General features: G+C 47.0%; 1 protein-coding gene across 1 annotated transcript in view; it reads right to left on the bottom strand.

Annotated features, from left to right (window-relative positions):
• Nucleotides 1-3,567: 3,567 nt before the first annotated feature.
• ZNF346 (zinc finger protein 346) overlaps nt 3,568-13,789 on the bottom strand; it is a 45,284-nt gene continuing 35,062 nt past the window's right edge. The window contains exon 8 of the transcript XR_004900343.1: nt 3,568-3,579. The gene's annotated coding sequence lies outside the window, so the exon portion shown is untranslated. The remainder of the gene's footprint in view (nt 3,580-13,789) is intronic.

Below are 13,789 nucleotides of genomic sequence, written 5' to 3'. Positions count from 1 at the left end.
CTGGGGTGTGACTACGTGCCATGACCTGCCCAGTTAGGAATTTATGATTGTATTACAGTGTCCCTTTTTCATCCACCAGGGTTTGGGTAGGACTGTTGGCGGTGGCAAGAACTGCACCAGGTGCTGGACAGACCCGACCTGGGTTCAGCAGCCTCAGTACTTGAGTTCTGGCTGGGAAAGAATTCAGAGCTGTGACTCAAACTATAAGAGAAAGTGTAGTTAGAAAGTCACAGAGGTAGAAGAAGTGAGTGGTAGAAGAAATGTGCTCAGGAAGCAAGTTACAGAGGCGAAGCAAGTTGGAGCTTCGGAGAAAGGAGAAGGGTGACCATAACAGGCCTGAGGGCAGGGGAAAGGCTCAGCAGTGCTCCTGGGAGAGAGCATGCTAGGCCCTCCATTATGAGGGATTTCATTTTTCACATATTTTTATTTAGTTTTAGAAAGAGGAGAAAGGAGGGAGAAAGAGAGGAGAGAAACATTGATTGGTTGCCTCTTGTAACTGCTCGGAGCAGGAACTGAACTCACAACCCAGGCATGTGCCCTGACCAGGATTGGAATTGGCAACCTTTTGTTTTGTGGGCTGATGCCCAAGCCACTGACCACACTGGTCAGAGCAATTATAAAGGGATTTTAAAGGCGGGGATTTTAGGGGAGGTCCCAGGGGATGAACTCAATAAAATATTCATCAGTTTTTCAGGTGTGGCCTTTTAGGGTCCTGGTCTCTTCTGATTGGTTGGCACCAGGGCAGGAGGTCATTGGTCAGTGCAGCTGGTCCTGGCATCACTCATCTGGTTTTGCTGCTTTTCTAGGCCTGGAGCTGAAACACAACTAAAGCCTAGATGTTATCTCCAGGGAGGAATGGTCAGGAGATCTAAACCCGTGACAAGCCCTGGCTGGTGTGGCTGTGTGGATTGAGTGCTGGCCGGTGATTGCCAGACAGGGCATATGTGTGGGTTGCAGGCCAGGTCCTCGGTAGGGGGTGCTTGTAGGGGGCGCTCAAGAGGCAACCACACATTAATGTTTCTTTCCCTCTCTTTCTCCCACCCTACCCCTCTCTCTAAAAATAAATAAATAAAATCTTTAAAAAAAATCCTGTGACCAGCGATGTGAAAGGTCCGAGGGTCCAATACCCATGATCAGTGATACGCTAGAGGAAGAAAGTTTACCGTAGGGTGCTTGATCCTTGCTTTCCCAGTTTTTCCTGTTGCTAGGCGCCTGGGGCTTTCTGCTCTGGTGACCTTCTGCACCTGGCCTACCGTGCTTTGCTCATGTCTGTCTAACTGCTGACCACAGAACCAATGCTTCTCCCTTGCGCCTGTGGTGAGCAGGTGTCCCTGAACCTGGCTAATGAGAATATTTCACCACCCCCAGGCTACTGTGATTGGGTCAGCAATGAGTATGTGAGCCAAGCAGGGCCAGTGAGAGCCAGTCTGGGCTGTTCACTGGAACTAACAGGAAACTAACACTCTCAGAGGTTACTGAGATATGAAGATGGAAGCCTGGAACTGCTTGAGAGAGATTGCCTATGAAGGAAGCCCACACAGGAAATAAGAGGGCCAAGAGATGGAGTGTGCCTGGATCCAGCCATGCCTGAAGCCATTACCTCTTTGAACATTTCATTTATGTGAGCCAAATAGTTTTTTTCTCTTAACTTAATTTTACTTCTCTTTTTTACTCTTTATAAATAAAAGACTCCTAATAAATTACTTCCCAGTAGAAATGACTCCTCCCTTCTTTGTGTCTCCACTATCCTCTGTCAGCTCCTAGGCCATAGTACTCATTTCATTTGTTTACGTGTGAGCAAATTCATCATGGTATTGCTCCTATTTGTTTAAAACCTTTCATGGGTTCCCATTCCTTTTATTTTAGTTTGTTTTTTATTTATTGGTTTTTGGAGGTGGGGGGACATCAATTAGTTGTTCCACTTATTCATGCATTCATTGGTTGATTCTTGTATGTGCCCTGACTGGGGATCGAGCCTGCAACTTTGGTGTATCGGGATGATGCTCTAACCAACTGAGCTACCCAGCCAGGCCCCCCCTTCCATTGCTTTTTGGAGAAAGACCTGTATTAGATATCTATTATTACAGAAAAGAATTACCCCAAAGCCCTGGCTGGTGTGGCTCACTGGATTGAGTGCTGGCCTGCAAACTGAAGGGTCGGGGGTTTGATTCTGGGTCAGGGCACATGCCTGGGTTGCAGGCCAGATCCCAGATGCCTGGGCCTGCAAGAGGCAACCAATCAATGTTTCTCACTCACATAGTTGTTTCTCTCCCTCTCTTTTTCCCTCCCTCTTCTGTCTCTAAAAATAGAGAAATAAAATATTTTTAAAACATTGAAAAATTATCCCAAAACTTAAAATAAATATTTGTCAGGAGACTCCCATTTCTTTCTATGGGAGCTTCTCCCCAGGGCTGCTGTGTGTTCTCATGACATGTCACCTGGTTTCCCTCCCAGCCGCTGATCCAAGAAAGACTGACACTGCCCTGTCTTTTAGGACTTACTCTCAAAAGCCACACTTCAACGCTTCTACCTTGTTAAAAAAATTTAATTTATTTTTGTGGAGAGGGGAAGGAAAGAAGAGGAGAAAAACATCAGTGAGTGAGAAAAACATCCATCCGTTGCCTTTCTCATACCCCCTATTGGGGACCTGACCTGCACCCCAGGTATGTGCCCTGACTGGGAATTTAACGAGCAACCTTTCGGTTCACTCAGTCCACTGAGCCATACCAGCCAGGGCTATAGAACCCCTTTGTTATCCACACTAATTATAAGCCCACATGGGAGAGGGGAGGGGAGTAGAAGAGGAGATTAAACTTGACCTCTTGAAGAGAACAATATAAAGAAATTTGTTAGCCCTGGCTGGCGTAGCTCAGTGGATTGAGCACTGGCCAGTGAACCAAAGGGTTGCCAGTTCGATTCCCAGTCAGGGCACATGCCTGGGTTGCTGGCCAAGTTAGGTCCCCAGTAGGGGGCGAGTGAGAGGCAACTGCATTTTGATGTTTCTCTCCCCCCTTCTCCTCTAAGATAAATAAAAATTTTTAAAAAAGAAGAAATCTGTGGACTTACTTCAGAACCACCCCAAGATCGGATCTTCCCCCTGGTGGACTCTTTGTGAGGTTTGGGAAATACCCTCATGTTACGTGCAGAGTTCACCTCTCTTGATTAAAGCTCAAAATGCTAACTCTCTTCCAGCCAAGGCTATGTTTCCACCAGCTCATGGCACCCACTCCGGGGAACCAGGGATGCCAGGAGGGGATCGGGAGGTCCTGGGCACAAGCAGCAGTGTCCAATGTGACGGAGGCAACTGTGTGGTTTCTGCGCCTGCTCTGCGATGCTACTTAGGTGGCACAGACCCAGTTCTGTAGTGCTCTTTGGTAGTTTCACAAACTTGGACTAGCTGGAGTTGGTTTCTGTGTTTTTTTTTTTTCCCCCCGCTTCTTTTTAGAGAGAGGGGAAGGGAGGGAGAAAGAAAGGGAGAGAAACCTTGATGTGAGAGAGAAGCATCGATTGGTTGTCTCTTGTATGCTCCCTGACCTGGACCAACCTGCAACCCAGGCATGTGGGACTTAAACACAGGACCTTTTGGTTTGTGGGATGATGCCCAACCTACTGAGCCACATCTGTCAGGGCGCTGCTGAAAATCTCCATACCTCCTGAGGGACTTAGCTCCTGCCTGTCCCTCTCTTTACCTAGTGGCATAGTCTCATATTCTCCCTCCTTCAAAAGGAGGAGCATCTTCTTGCCTCAGGACCCTGGCACATGCTGTTCCCTCTGCCTGGACCATTCCTCTCTCACACCTACCCCTTCCCTGGTCCCCCTAGCTGGCTAAATTCCTATTCAGCCTAGAAATCTCAGTTTGCCTGTGGCTTCCTCAGGGAGACCTTCCCTGCCCCACCCCCACCCAGGCTCATCCCTCCCATTACACGCCCTGGCTGCAGTGGCATTTGCCCTTTGCAGCACTTTACCGCAATTGCAGTGAATCATTTGTACCCATGAGGTCCTCTGGATGAAGACTTTGTCTCATTCCACAGCCTTGGAATAGAGGAGGGGCTGAGGAACAGTAAATTCCTTCCCCACACTCTCTAGAGACCTCTGGGTTACTCTGATACCCCTCTGCTGGGCCCTGTTGCACTTCCTGACCTTCCAGGAATATTTTCACTGGGTTTCAGGTAACTGATATCCCAACTCAAATAAGTGTAAGCAAGATAGTAGATTTATTGGCGTGTACAATTTTAAAGTCCAGGGATGGATTTGGCTTCAGGAAGAACTGGGTCAAGACACTTTCTTGATGTCCACATTAGTGCCATCTCCTTAGACACCTCCACCAATGAGAGCAGAGTGGAGGAAGAGTCAAGTGTATAGGCGACCCTGGAAAAGCAAGAGTTGGTGCTGCCTGTTGCTACAAGAACCAACAAGTAGAGACAGGATTGAATATTTATAAGTGCTTTATTCAGATGGCCGGCGATCTGAGAAGATGGTGGGCTATGTATACTAAAAGCTGTTTTTTTCCTTTTTTAAAAAATATATTTTATTGATTATGCTATTACAGTTGTCCCATTTGCCCCCCCCTTTATTCCCCTCCACCCTGCACACCCCCTCCCACCCACATTCCCCTTCTTTAGTTCATGTCCATGTGTCATATATATATACGTTCTTTGGCTTCTATTCTACATTTTCTATACTACTCTTAACCTCCCCCTGTCTGTTTTCTACCTACCATCCATGCTACTTATTCTTTATACCTTTTCCTCCTCTCTCCTCCTCCCACTCCCTATTGATAACCCTCCCTGTGATCTCCATTTCTGTGGTTCTATTCCTGTTCTAATTGTTTGCTTAGTTTGTTTTCTGTTCAGTTGTTACAACTGTGAGTTTGTTGTTTTTTTACTGTTCATATTTTTTATCTTCTTTTTCTTAGATTAGTCACTTTAACATTTCATGTAATAAGGGCTTAGTGATGATGAACTCCTTTAACTGGACCTTATCTGGGCAGCACTTGATCTGCCCTTCCATTCTAAATGAAAGCTTTGCTGGATAGAACAATCTTGGATGTAGGTCCTTGCCTTTCATGACTTGGAATACTTCTTTCTAGCCCCTTCTGGTGTGCAAGATTTCTTTTGAGAAATCAGGTGATAGTCTTATGGGAACTCCTTTGAGGGTTACTATCTCCTTTTTTTGCTGTTTTTTTAAAAAATATTTTTAAAATTTATTTTTAGGGAAGGGAAGGGAAGGGAAGGAGAAAGAGAGGGAGAGAAACATTAGTGTGTGGTTGCTTCTTGTGTGCCCCCCACCAGGGAGCTGGCCTGCAACCTAGGCATGTACCCTGACTAGGGATCTAACTAGCGACCCTTTGCTTCACAGCCTGGTGCTCAATCCACTGAGCCACACCAGCCAGGCATCTCTCTCTTGCTGCTTTTAAGAGCGTCGCCTTCTCTTTCATCTTGACTAATGTAATTATGATGTGCCTTGGTGTGTTCCTCCTTGGGCCCAACTTCTTTGGGACTCTCTAAGCTTTCTGGACTTCCTGGAAGTCTATTTCCTTTGCCAGATTGGGAAAGTTCTCCTTTAGTGTTGAATTGTTTAAATAACTTTTCCACTTATTGCTCTTCTTCTTCTCCTTCTGGTACCTCTATAATTTGGATGTTGGAACATTTAAAAATGTCCTGGAGGTTCCTAAGTCTCTCCTCATTTTATTGAATTCTTGTTTCTTCATTCTGTTCTGTTGAATGTTTCTTTATTCCTTCTGGTCCATACCATTGATTTGCATCCTGGTTTCCTTCTTATCATTGTTGGTTCCCTGTACATCTTCCTTTATTTTACTTAGCATAGCCTTCATTTCTTCCTCTAATTTGTGACCATATTCAACCACTTCTGTGAGCATCCTGATTACTAGTGTTTTGAACTGTGCATCTGATGGTTGGCTATCTCTTTGTCGTTTAGTTGTATTTTTTTCTGGAGCTTTGAACTGTTCTTTCATTTGGGCCATTTTTTTGTTGTTGTTGTTTCGGTGCACCTGTTGTGTAGTGAGGGGCGGAGCCTTAGGTGTTCACCAGGGCAGGGCAACCCACATGGCTGTGTGACACTATATGTGGGGCAGGGGTCCGAGAGGGAACAATGTTGCTTGCTCAGCTCTCTGCTGGATTTCAGTCACTTCCCCTGCTTTCCACAGGCAAATTAGGCCCTTCTGGTGCTGATTCCCGGGTGGGTGGGCTTGTGTACATTCTAGGACCCTGTGAGTCTCTTCAACGGACTCTCCTGTTAGGCTGGGAGTTTCTCCCACTGCCTCCTCAACCCCCACAGATGTTTTCAATTTGTGGTTTGAGGCTTTATTTCCCCAAACTGGGACTCTGGGTTGTGGGTCTGTCTGGATCTCCAGTTGTTCCTCCCAGTTTATCTGCACGAGAATGTGGGACCGTCTGGTCCACAATCTTCTGCCTCGTGGGGTCCACCAGCTGCAGCCTTGATGTGAGTCCTCGTTGCCCCTCCTACCGGTGTGGATGAATGTTTCTTTTTTAACTCCTTGGTTGTCAGACTTCCATACAGTTCAGTTTTTGTCAGTTCTGGTTGTTTTTTTGTTTTTAAATTTGTTGTTGACCTTCTTTTGGTTGTGTGAGGAGGCACAGTGTGTCTACCCACAACTCCATCTTGGCTGGAAGTCTCCTAAAAGCTGTTATAACATGTCATGTTAAGCCAACCTTTTAGAAGGCAGTCCAGCAGCAATTTTCATAGTATAGTGGCACCTTGATACTCATCATCAATTCATTCGGGAACTTGTGATGAGTGCCAAGAAACCTACGAGTACCAAATGATCAAGCATTTTCTCTTGAGAGGCAGCATCCTGACTCATACAAGTTCTCGCAAGTGCAATGAGTCCCGAGTAAGTGCTGAGTGCTGAAACATTTTTTTCTCCTCAAAATGCAAGGTGTACAGGGTTTGGTGAGTTCTGAAGCCCACAAGTACCAAGGTATGACTGTATTTCTTTTTCTTCTGATCAACAATTCTTTTTTTTTAAGATTTTTTCTTATTGTTGTTCAAGTGCAGTTGTCTCCCTTTTCAGCCCACCACGTCCCCCACCCCACCCATCCCCACCTCCCACCCTCAAACCTATCCCTTTGGCTTTGTCCATGCGTCCTTTATACGTGTTCCTTGATAGCCGTACCTCTATTTCCCCCCATTATCCCTCTCCCCACTCTCTCTCATATGATCTCACCTACAAGTTGAACCTAATGAACAAAACAAACAAGCAAGCAAAATGTAACCAGAGACACTGAAATAAAGAAAATGAAAGATTCTAATTGTAAGTCCTTTGTTTCAGCTTACAAGGAAAAAATGAAGGAGCTGTCCATGCTCTCACTGATTTGCTCCTGCTTTTACCCAGAACATCGCAACATCAACGTCTACACTTACGATGGTGAGTTTGACAATGGAAATGCCCCTGGCAGCTAGATCATTTGGAAAAGCTTAGATGCATTCATTTCTCTCTCACAACTCCTAATAGAATTAAATTGGTATTTGATGGTTTTCGCTATTGACTTGCTATGTGTAGCTGTTAGGCCTTATTGATTGCCTATTACTCAAAACAGTTTAAGGTTGGTGCTAATAACAACACATTAACATCTCTTAAAAACATGGCTTAATTGTAATTGCAGTCATGTCTAGCATATCAATATCCACAAAATGTCCAAGGCTTTTCTTTGCAAATAATACAATGTGCTAAGTTCTAATTATAGCAGCTGATCAACAATTCTTTATCTGCATCATGGATATTTCCTCCCTGGAATAGAATGGCTCAGATACCATCTCAATTGCTTGCAGACTTCCTGGGACACAAAGGTTGAATTGCTCATCTACCACCTAAAGTCAGTTCCTGGAACAATAGCTTTCCACATGCATTGATCCCTTAAGCCTATCAACTACAACTAAAACTAAAATCTTTCTCTCTCCTTCTTTAAAAGACTTTTTATGCCCTGGCTGGCGTAGCTCAGTGGATGGAGCGCAGGCTGGGAACCAAAGTGTCCCAGGTTCGATTCCCAGCCAGGGTACATGCCTGGGTTGTAGGCCATAATCCCCAGCAACTGCACATTGATGTTTCTCTCTCTCTCTCTATCTCTCTCCCTTCCCTCTCTAAAAATAAATAAATAAAATCTTAAAAAAAACTAGTAAATTGAAAAATAAAATAAAAAAAAGACTTTTTATTTATTTTTAGAGGGGGAGGGAGGGAGAAAGAAAGGGAGAGAAACACCAATGTGAACATCAATGTGTGGTTGCTTCTTGAGCGCCCCCCACCTGGGATCTGGCCTGCAACCCAGTCATGTGCCCTAACTGAGAATTGAACCAGTGACCCTTTGCTTCACAGTCAGGCACTCAATCCACTGAGCCACACCAGCCAGGGCAAAAACACAGAATCTTATTGAATATCCCATAAACCTGTCCCGTTGTGCTTTCTTCCACTGTCATGTAACCTTCCTTATATCCTGTCCTGAGTCTCAAGCACATAACAGTCACTCTCAGGAGCATTTGAGTTCTTGCTCCTCTGGCAATTGTCATCGGTTTTAGCTTAAAGAAACTTATGTATACAAACACTTTCTTATTCCTCATGATTCTGTAGATTAGCGGAACTTGCCTGGGCAGTTCTTCTGCTGGTATGTCCTCAGGGCACTTGTGCCGGTGACTCTGCTGTGCTGGAGGGTCTACAATGGCCTGCTCCACAAGCAGGGCGCTGGCTGCTGGCTGCTCTCCTCATGTCCAGCCTGGATTTCCTTTCACAGAGTCAGGAGTGTAAACTGCAAGGCCCAAGTCCTAGCCTTGAAAGTTGCACAATGTCACACTACTGCATTCTCTGATCAAAACAAATCCCCGACTGGGGACTGGGCCTACAACCCACACATGTACTCTGACCAGAAATTGAACTGGTGACTTTTTGCTTTGTGGGACAATGCTCAACCAACTGAGCCATGCCAGTCAGGGCAAACTTTTTTTTTTTTAATTGGCTTTTAGGGAGAGTGAGGAAAGGGGGGAGGGGAGAGAGAGAGTAACATAAATTTGTTGTTCTACTTATTGATGAATTCATTGGTTGCTTCTTGTATGTGCCCTGGCTGAGGATCAAACCTGCAACCTTGGTGTATCAGGATGATGTTCTAATCAACTGAGCTACCTGGCCAGGGCAGTTAGTCTTGAGGTTGGCCCAGATTCAAGGGGTGGGGGAATGGACTCCCCATTTCAATGGCTGGATTGACATGGTCACATTGCAAAAGGGCAGAGACATAGGGAGGCAAAGATTCATGAGAGGCCATTTTTGATATGACCAAGTATATCTCTTCTAGGTTCCTTCATTAAACCTTCCCACCCCAGCAACCCAGTTCCTTTGACCTTGATGACCACTAGAGGCTCAGCTCCTTTAAGAAGTCTTTCTGTGGCCCTGGCTGGTGTGGCTCAGTGGACTGAGTGCCAGCCTGCAAACCAAAGGGTCACCAGTTTGATTTCCATTGAGGACACATGCCTGGCGTTGCTGGCTGGACCCCCAGTAGCGGGTGTGCAAGAGGCAACCACACACTGATGTTTCTTTCCCTCTCTTTCTCCCTCCCTTTCCTTCTCTCTAAAAATAGATAAAAATCTTTAAAAAAAAAAAGTCTTTCTGTGAAATCCCTACCAGCCCATACCCACTTTTATTCATTATCCATTAGTTTACTCAACTACCACACAGTTATTAAAACTATCACAGTCCTATGCTGGACACTAGGGACAAATATGATGAATAAGACCCATTTCCTGCTCTCAAAGAATTTCTAGTCTAAAAGAGGAGACAGGGACTAAAACAGATGTTAACACAGTACATTAGGGGCAATGCCAGAGCAGGTACAGAACGTCTGGGAGCACATGGAAGGGCAGTCGGCCCAGCCTTGGGGTCAGTGATCTTCTCCAGATGAGTAGATGTCTCAGCTTGATAAGGGGAGCTGGAGCGTGTTAAGTAGAGCTCTTGGTTATAAGTGATAGAAACCCAAATTAAACTGACTTAAGGAAAAAAGGAACTTATTGATCCATAACTAAAAAGTCCTGAGGATACTACCTTCAGGCAAGGTTGGATCCAGGTGCTTATCAGAAATTAGTCTCTTCTCATCTTTCATCTCCGTTTTCCTCTCTGTGCACTAAATTCTCAGGCAAATTGTCCTTATGTGTTGGCAAAGATAGCTCCTGACAGCTCCAGATGTATATGATCTGGTGGCCCAGCCCTGGGTCATAGGTTCCCCTGGACCAAGGAGAGGGATCAGTCTCTCAAAGCCCCAGGGTCAAAGAATGGAGCTCAGAGGCAGAGTTAAATAAAGGCTGATGAATAGGCCAGATATCAGGTATGCTCCCAGACAGGTGACTAAATTAAAGTTTTCACAGGTGTCATCCAGAAAGAAATGTTATGAGGGGAGAGCCAGTTGGCCTTTGGGGCTCAGAAGATGCCATCCTGTACTGGTCTGCACTAAACCCAGTGGTAAGGTCCTAGGGCTGGTCTAATTAGCTCAGCCAAAAAAAAAAAAAAAAAAAAGGAGCGCTCTCCACCTAGTGGCCATTGGGGTCACTGCACCGCAGCCCAGACCATTACGGACTGGACGCTGGCAGAGTGAAGTTCCCGAACGCAGGAAACAGCGTTTGTGGGCAGGGAACAGGGAGTGCCAGAGCAGGGGCATGTCTGTCTTCTCTGTCATGTGGCCTTGGCACAGGGCAGCGTCAGTGAGGTTGTTAGGTGGACAGATGGTCAGAGGGGGAAGTTGAATTTGATGCTAGTGACCGTGGGGAGAACGTCTGGGTAGGGGCGAGGGCGACTCACCCCGCAGCGGCTGCTGTGAAGGCAGGGCTTCCTTCTTCGCCTGCTCTGGGAAGAAGTCCTAACTGCCCCTCACCGCTGCCTCCTCAGGACTCCAGCTGGGAGCTGTGATTTCTTCCAACTTGTACTTCACAGAAGCGTCATGGCCTTCATGGGACTTCAAGTCCCATGAAGCTGGTAGCAGGGCTCAGACCCATGCCCTGGGACCCTGAGTACCAGGCCAGTGTCCCACACACACTCCGTGGCTGCTACCTGGGTGTGTGCACAGCTCTGTGTCTGCACCACCCGAGATGACATCCAAACACAGCTTTGCATCCTGCTCTGGACGAAAGCATTACATGCATAGTTTCATCATGTCTTCTCCTGGGGTGTCATTGGCTGCAGAGCCGGGGAGCCTGGGGTGAGCTGAGGTGCCCTAGCAGTGGAAGGTGGTTTAAATTTTTTTATTTTAAAAGATTTTATTTACCTATTTATTTTTAGAGAGGGAAAGGAGGGAGGGGGGGGGGCGGGGAAATATCGATGTGAGAGAAACATCAGTTGGTTGCCTTCTGTACATGTTCAGGCTGGGGACTGAACACACAAGCCAGGCTTGTGCCCTGACCAGGAATAGAACTGGTGACCTTTCATTTTGCAGGACACCCAACCAACTGAGCCATACTGCTCAGGGTAGTTTTATTTTTGTTAAACAAGTAAAAGTTTATTTAAAAAGCTGCAGAGGTAAAAGAAATGAGCCATGGGGGAAGTGAGCCAGCCAGGCTGCGTGGGCTCAGGAAAGAAGTTACAGAAGCAAAAGAAGGGCCCTTGGAACTCAGGAGAGAGAAAACCAAGGCATGTGCCTTGAGGGAAGAAAGGGGGACGCAAGGCCCGTATGGGCATGAGAGACACAAACAGGCAGACAGACACCAGAGTGTGAGTTCTTGTCGGAGCCCAGGGAAGAGCCACTGCTGCCCCGTTCCGCCCCATTCCAGACTGAATTGTTTCCAGCACTGTATACATCATGGTCTTTTTAAAAAATTGAATTTATTGGGGTGACACTGGTTAACATTATATAAGTTATGTTTCAGGGCTACAATTCTATGATACATCATCTATATATTATAGTGTGTGTTCATCACCCCAAGTCTCCTTCCATCACAATTTATCCCCCTTTACCCTCTCCCACCTCCCCCTGCCTGCTTACCCTCTGGTGATCACCACGCTGCTATCTGTCTGAGTGTGTTTTTGCTCGTTTGTTTCTTAACCCCTTCACAATCATGGAGTCAATACAGGGGGCCATACCAGGCGCCCACTGCCTGCGGACCTATCCTCCTTCCCGGGGGACCCAGAACTTACTCCAGGACAGAAGGAGGGGTGGCAGCAGTCACGGTTCACACGGCCTCTGCCATGTGTCAGCACTGGCTTCACAGGCAGCAGTTCTTTTTTAGAAATTTTATTTATTTTTAACAATTTTATTTATTTTTAAAGATTTTATTTATTCATTCTTAGAGAGAGGAGAAGGGAGAAAGTGAGGGAGAGGAACATCCATGTGAGAGAGACTCATCAATGGGTTGCCTCTCACACACGCCCCGAATGGGAACCACACCTGCAACCTAGGCACATGCCCTGACTGGGAATCGAACCAGCAACCTTTTGTTTTGTGGGACATCCGACCGACGGGGCCACACCGGTCAGGGCTATAGCTGTTCTTTTCATTTCCACAACAACCCTGTAAGGTAGGCATTGTTTCACCCTGCGGTGCAGGTCAGCTAACCAGACAACAGGACCCCACAGTGGCAGAGCTGGGACATGAGCCCTGGCTGCCCAGCTGCAGAGCCCTAGTTCTTCAATACAGCTCTACACCGTGTCTCCACAGCTGACTCCTCTCCGTCTGCGCCAACTTTCTTGGCCTCAGAGCCACACACTGGTGCTCCCTCTGATGTTCACCTGCTGGGTCGTACTGTGGGTCCTGGGCCCTGACATCAGAGGCCACGGCAGGCTAGAGAATTTCGAAGCTGAGCTCAGGGCTAAACAGAGTAAGAGGGGCCCTAATGTGAAGTCAGGACCCTTGGGTTCAAATTCCTGGGTGTCACCAGATTGGCCAACATCAGAAAGGCTACCAGCAAGAGCTGACAAGGCTGTGGGGCAAGCAGAATGCACCCAACGCATCCACTCTGGAAAACCACTTGGCAGTGTCTGGGCAGGAAAGATGTGCCTGCTCTATGACACAGTGACCCCACCCCAGGCACTTGCATGCACTGCACACCCAACACAGGCAAGATCGTTCGCAATGGCTGTGTTCTCTGCAGTTCCAAACCAGGACCAGCCCACTGTCTGTCGGCTGTGACACGGCTGAATTGTGGTACGTTCGTATGAAAAAATGAACTTCTGACACACAACATAGATGAACTCACAGACATAATATTGAATAAAAAAGGATGTATGGCTCCATTTTTATAACATTTAAAAGCAAGCAAAACTAATTTATGGTGATGGAGGTCAAAATATGGTGCGTGAGTTCCACCAGGACAAGGAAGTGTTCACCCCTGCATCCCCATGCCAACACGGCTAGGCACACATACAGCTGGCAGGGACTCCTAGGCCCAGACAAGGTGGTCCTGCAGGCCAAGGCTGTGGCATGGTAGGGCAGCCCACCCACCCCTGCCCTCACATCCTTGCCCAGCGGATGGATGGGCCCGATTCTGACACCTGGCTGGGGGAGAAGGGCTGGGGAAACTGCTGAGGCAGGGGGAGCTGAGGGCCTGTGGGGGCCATAGAGGGTCCTTCCCAGCTGGTGGCGTGCGGGTGCTCGTGAACCATGTGCGGAGTGAAGCATGGAGCCATGGCGGTATGGACACTGTGCTCAGATCTGGCTGTTGGAAACAAAGGCCGGACAAAGGACTCCTGAAGCCAACATTCCCCTTCTTCAGCTCATTTCTGGGTCATGGAAAAGGTCCTCCCAAGATTACCAGGCCTAGGGGAAGTCCCATCGCTGTGGAAGAG

Source organism: Phyllostomus discolor, chromosome 13, assembly GCF_004126475.2.
Source record: "Phyllostomus discolor isolate MPI-MPIP mPhyDis1 chromosome 13, mPhyDis1.pri.v3, whole genome shotgun sequence".
Lineage (NCBI taxonomy): Eukaryota > Metazoa > Chordata > Mammalia > Chiroptera > Phyllostomidae > Phyllostomus > Phyllostomus discolor.
Note: the sequence above shows the minus strand (reverse complement) of the source record. Positions and strands in the feature narration are given on the sequence as shown.